This window comes from Coturnix japonica, chromosome 5 (assembly GCF_001577835.2).
Source record: "Coturnix japonica isolate 7356 chromosome 5, Coturnix japonica 2.1, whole genome shotgun sequence".
In the NCBI taxonomy this organism is placed as follows: domain Eukaryota; kingdom Metazoa; phylum Chordata; class Aves; order Galliformes; family Phasianidae; genus Coturnix; species Coturnix japonica.
Genome location: NC_029520.1, coordinates 19674 through 25218, shown reverse-complemented (window position 1 = coordinate 25218; position 5545 = coordinate 19674). Strand labels below are relative to the sequence as shown.

Below are 5545 nucleotides of genomic sequence, written 5' to 3'. Positions count from 1 at the left end.
CCACCCATTTAAATGCCCCTCCTTTAAAGCGACCCCTCTTATTTTTACCCCCCCCCACCCATTATTGGCTTTCCCCCTCAATTTAAGGACATACCCCCCATTTACTTGACGGCCCCCTCCATTTAAGGACCCCCAATAACTTATTAAGGAACAACCCTCCCAACCTGCTCTCCACCAAGGTCTTTTATGGCATTGAACTCCCCATTTACAGACTCCCAATTTTAAGGAAACCCTCCCACATTTTAGTACCCCCCTCCATTTTAAGCAATCCGCCTCCAGTTATTTAGCGTGCCCCCATTTTAAACCCCCTCCTATTAACGACCTTCACCCCAGTTTAAGACCGCCTCCCCATTTTAAAGGACTCTCACCACCATTTTAGGAACGCACACCCCCCTTGAGGACCCCCCCCCATATATAGGCAACCTCCCCATTTTTAAAACCCCCACCGCCCCACCCCCATTATGTCCTCTCCAAGTTCTTTTTCATGGCAGTGAACCACCCATTTTACAAGGAACCCCCCACATTTAAAGGCCTCCCCCCATTTAAAGCAACACACCCCCCATTTAAGGCAACCCACCCCTATCTTAACGTCACCCACCCCCTTTTTTAAGGGAACCTGCTCCTGCAGCTCCTGACGACTTTGATGCACCTCCAAGGTCATTTATGAGGCCCAATGAACCACACATTAAGCCCCCATTATATAAGGATCCCACTCAATTTAAAGATTTCACCTATTTTAACATCCCACCCATTATAGCCCCCCCCCCCCCCCCCCATTTACAGGACAACGCCACAAAATTAAAGGACCCCCCCCCCCTATTTAAAGGACCATCACATTTTAACCCCCCACACATTATAGGTGTTCAACCCATTTAGGACACCGGCCCATTTAAAGGAGCTCCTCCCGATTTTTAACCCCCCCCCCCCCCCCCCCTTTAAGACTCCCCCGTTTTATGGTCTCACCCACATTAATGCGACTCTACCATTTATATGGATCCCCCCAATTTTAAAGGAGCTCCTTCCAATTTAAAAAGCCCCCCCCCCCCCCAGTTTAAAGACCCCTCCATTTTAATGTCCTCCTTCATTTAAGAACACCCACCTTTAAATTCCCCCCCCCCTTTAATGGACCTTCCCAGTTTTTAACCGACCCCCCATCCATTATGTGTTTCCTTACCTCAGTTTAAGGACTACCCCCATTTTATTGGGACCGCACACCCCCTTTAGGACCCCCCCCCAATTTTAAAACCCCCCATATTAAGCAGACAAAACAGTTTCATCCTTACAAAAGCATTTTCTACAAAAAAAAAAAAGTAGGATACTGTCCCAAAAGAAGCATTTTCACACAAAAACAGATGTTTTTAGCAAAATATGACGACATTGTTTCCAGAATACCTATCTTTCCTCTCACGATTATGGACATTAATACAAACTTATACCCCCCCAACCATTATTGTTTCCAGCTCAATTTAAGGACTCCCCCCAATTGTTTGGACCGCTCCCCATTTAAGATCCCCCCCATTTAAAGACCCCCCCATTTTAAGAGACAAAACATTTCATCCTTACAAATAGCATTTTCTACACAAAAAAAAAGTAGATACTGTCCCAAAAAGAAGGCATTTTCACTACAAAACAATGCTTTTTAGCAAAATATGACACATTGTTTCCAGAATACCTATCTTCCTCTACCGATTATGGACATATACAACTTATACAGCAGTTTCTGACAATTATTAGAAGAATTTCACAGGAATCTCAATACTTATCCCAATGCTTATCCAATCGCTCCTTTCTGGGCTGCAGGGATAAGCTTTTTCCTCTGAAGAAAGAAGCCGGCTAAAGACGCACTCCCGAATGCAACGGAGATGTTGGAATCACGGTTCCCAGCGACTGCCGCTTGTGAGAGAAAAGAGCGGTTGCGGACAAATCGGTAGACGAAAAAGAGCGACTTTAGCCGGCTGCTTTCTTCCGCTGAGGGGGGTTTCTCTCTGTAGCCCGGAAAGGAGTACTTTTGTGCTCAACTTCTTTTCTCGCTGAAAGCACAAGTCCTAGAACTGTTTCGAGGTGTTACCTTTCAAATGGGGAAAAATGGGTAACCTTAACCCTAACCCTAATCGGGAACCCTAACCCTAATCGGGACCCCTAACCCTAACCCTAATCGGGGTCCCTAACCCTAATCGGGGTCCCTAACCCTAATCGGGGTCCCTAACCCTAATCGGGGTCCCTAACCCTAACCCTAAACCCTAAACAGTAACCCTAACCCTAATCGGTACCCTAACCCTAACCCTAATCGGTACCCTTACCCTAATCGGTACCCTAACCTTAACCCTAACCCTAACTTTAACCCCTAACCCTACCCTAACCCTAACCCTAACCCTCAACTTTCACGTTAACCCTCAACTTTAACCCTAAATTCTCAACTCTTCTGCAATCTCTGTTGTACTATAAGCTCACTAATGATGCTTTCAATCTGGCTATGACAGCAGATTGAGTTCTTCTACAACATTACTAGCTACAATAAGGCAACCATCAAGACCAAGTTCACCAACAACTTGCACATCTACACTCACAAACTAAGTTCATCACCAACATGACCAGCTGCACTGACCATGTGACCAACTACACGCACAATCTGACTTACTGCAGCTACAACCGAACTCAGAATCAACCTGAACAACTACAACAACTTGATACACTGAACTAACAGCCCTTCTAGTGCTACCATCCCCCACTTACCTGTCACACCTACCTTAGATTCTGCTCCATCGCCTGCAGATGACAATTAACGACACACCATGCAGCTTAATTGTTTCTTTATTACAGCTCCATTAACACAATACACAACTCATACAATAGTACAAACACAATACAGCAACAACATCATATTTACAAGCACAAAGTGGATACAGCAGTTCAGTACATGGCACAACATCCAGATATGCAGTACAAATAGCACAAGATACAACTCACAAGATCCCAGTATTGAGTACAAGGCGCAACAGAGAGTACAAACATCAGCACAGTCAATACAGAGCACAACACAGTTTACAGGCACAGCATTGATACATTGAGAACATGGCACAATACATTTTACATGTACAACATCCATATACACAGCAAATTGTCCATCCCGGGTTACAGGCGCAGCATCCACATGTTGAGTACAGGGCACAGCGCAGTTGACAGACGCAGCATCCACAGGATGAGGCAGAAACCACTTTACAGGTGCAGCATCCAAATATACAGTACATTGCATGGCACAAGGTACAATTACAGCATCAGCACATTACATACACAGCAAGGCAAAATTGAAATCAATAACACAAACATGAATGGACTCAGTATTAAAGCCAATTTGATTAACAATAATTGACTGCAAAGCTAAAGCCAATGTGGCACATTCAAAATGGCAGCACAGCGCTGAAACCAGCGTAACTCTCATAATGGCCGCAAATGGGCACAAGTCTCAGAGTGGCCAGGAAGCAACTTGGCTCCCTCAGGCTGTGGGCATTGGTTAGGGGGCTGGGTTAGCCCTAATAGAAACAAGTGGGCTAGCCCAGCCCCGTAAGCAAGGACAAATAAAGCCAATATGGCTAAAATAATTTGATTTCAAAAATAAAGCCAATTTGATTGAGTTAAATTGAAGCCAAATTGAAAGCCAATTTAGTTGAGATTAATTGAATGCAAAACTTAAGCCAATTTGGATTAGATAATTTGATTCCAAAGCTAAATCCAATTTGGTTGACAATAATTGAATAGAAAGCTGAAGCCAATCTGGGTTGAAATTAATTGACTCCAGAACAAAAGCCAATTTGGTTGACAAAAAATAATTGCACACGCTGAAATCAGCGTAACTCTCATAATGGCCACAAATGGGCACAAGTCAAAGAGTGGCCGGGAAGCAACTCGGCTCCCTCAGGCTGTGGGCGTTGGTTACGGGGCTGGGTTAGCCCGGATAGAAAAAAAATGGGCTAGCCCAGCCCCGTAAGCAAGGATAAATAAAGCCAATTTGGCTGATATTAATTGAAATCAAACCTTAAACCAATTTGGTTAAGGTTAAATGATAGCAAAGTTAAAGCCAATTAGTTTAAGATTAAATGATTGCAAAGCTAAAGCCAATTCAATTAAGGTAGATAGATTGCAAAGCTACAGCCAATTAGATTAAACTTAAACGGTTGTAAAGCTACAACCAATTTAAGTAACATTAAATGATTGCAAAACTAAAGCCAATTTGATTAAAAATAATGGCAAAACTAAAGCCAATTTGATTAACAATGACTGATTGAAAGCTAAAGCCAATTTTGTTAAAATAATTAATTGAAAAGCTATAACCAATTTGATTAAGATTAATTAACAACAAATCAAAAACCAATTTAGTTGCAGTTAAATGATTACAAAACAAAACCCAATGTGGGTGAAGTTAATAGATTACTAAGCTAAAACCAATTTGTTTAAGTGTGATGTCAAATCTAAAACCAATTTGGGTAAGGTTAACTGAACGCAAACCTTAAACCAATTTGGTTAACAGAACTTAACTCAAAAGCTAATTCCAATTAAATGGAGGTTAATTGACTCTAAAGCTAAAACCAATGTAGTTACAATAAACTGCGCACACTGAAATCAGCGCAGCTCTGAGACTGGCCACAAGGGGAGGCAAGTCTGACATGTTCCCATAGAGTTCATTGTAGGACAGAGCTGAGCTGCTGCCTAAATGAAGAACTAACCCCACAACCCAACCTGCTTTCCGGCACCAAATCCAGCTATGTGCAGCTGATGTGCTGTTGTGATGGATCGTCAGCCCCCCAAAGCTTTATTAAACGCCTGCATGGCAGCATGGAGTGCTGCATCAAAGGGGAACATCCATCAGCCAGGGAATATAAGGGCCCTAAGGAAGAAAAAGAGATAGTTAGATCAATGGGCTGAAGCCAGTGGGACATGAAAATGTAAAATAGTGGGCAAGGCCCAAAAATTTGCTACAAAAAACACCAAAATGGAGCTAAAAGTACAAAAGAAGAACACAGAGAATGCCAAAATGAACAGCAAGGCCCAAAAGAGCAGCACAAAAAACATCAAAACAGAACATAATACAACACAAAACACTGCAGAGAACAGGAATAGGGACATAAAGGCGCAACAAAATGATGCAGGAAACTGCAAAATGGAAGAAAGCACCCAAGAGAATATCAAAATATTGGGCAAGGCCCTACAAAAGGATGCAGGGAACACTGAAAAGGAGGGCAAAGCCCAAGAGAACAAGAAAAGGAATGGCAAAATGGACTGCAAAGCCCAAAAGAATGATGCAATGGATGCCTAAATGGACGGCAAAGCCCAAAAGAATGATGCAATGGATGCCTAAATGGACTGCAAAGCCCAAGAGAATGATGCAAGATACACCAAAATGGAGGGCAAGACCCTACAAAAGGATGCAAGAAACGTCAAAATGGAGGGCAAAGCCGAAGAGAACTACAAATGGAACGCCAAAATCAACTGGAAAGTACAAAAGAATGATGCAAAGAATGCCAAAACGGAGGGCAAGGCCCAAGAGAAC

General features: G+C 42.8%; 1 long non-coding RNA gene across 4 annotated transcripts in view; it reads right to left on the bottom strand.

Annotated features, from left to right (window-relative positions):
* Positions 1–3926: 3926 nt before the first annotated feature.
* LOC107314252 overlaps positions 3927–5545 on the bottom strand; it is a 15973-nt gene continuing 14354 nt past the window's right edge. For all 4 annotated transcript variants that reach the window (XR_004307444.1, XR_004307445.1, XR_004307446.1 and 1 more), the window contains one exon: positions 3927–4882. This is a non-coding gene — a long non-coding RNA (uncharacterized LOC107314252). The remainder of the gene's footprint in view (positions 4883–5545) is intronic.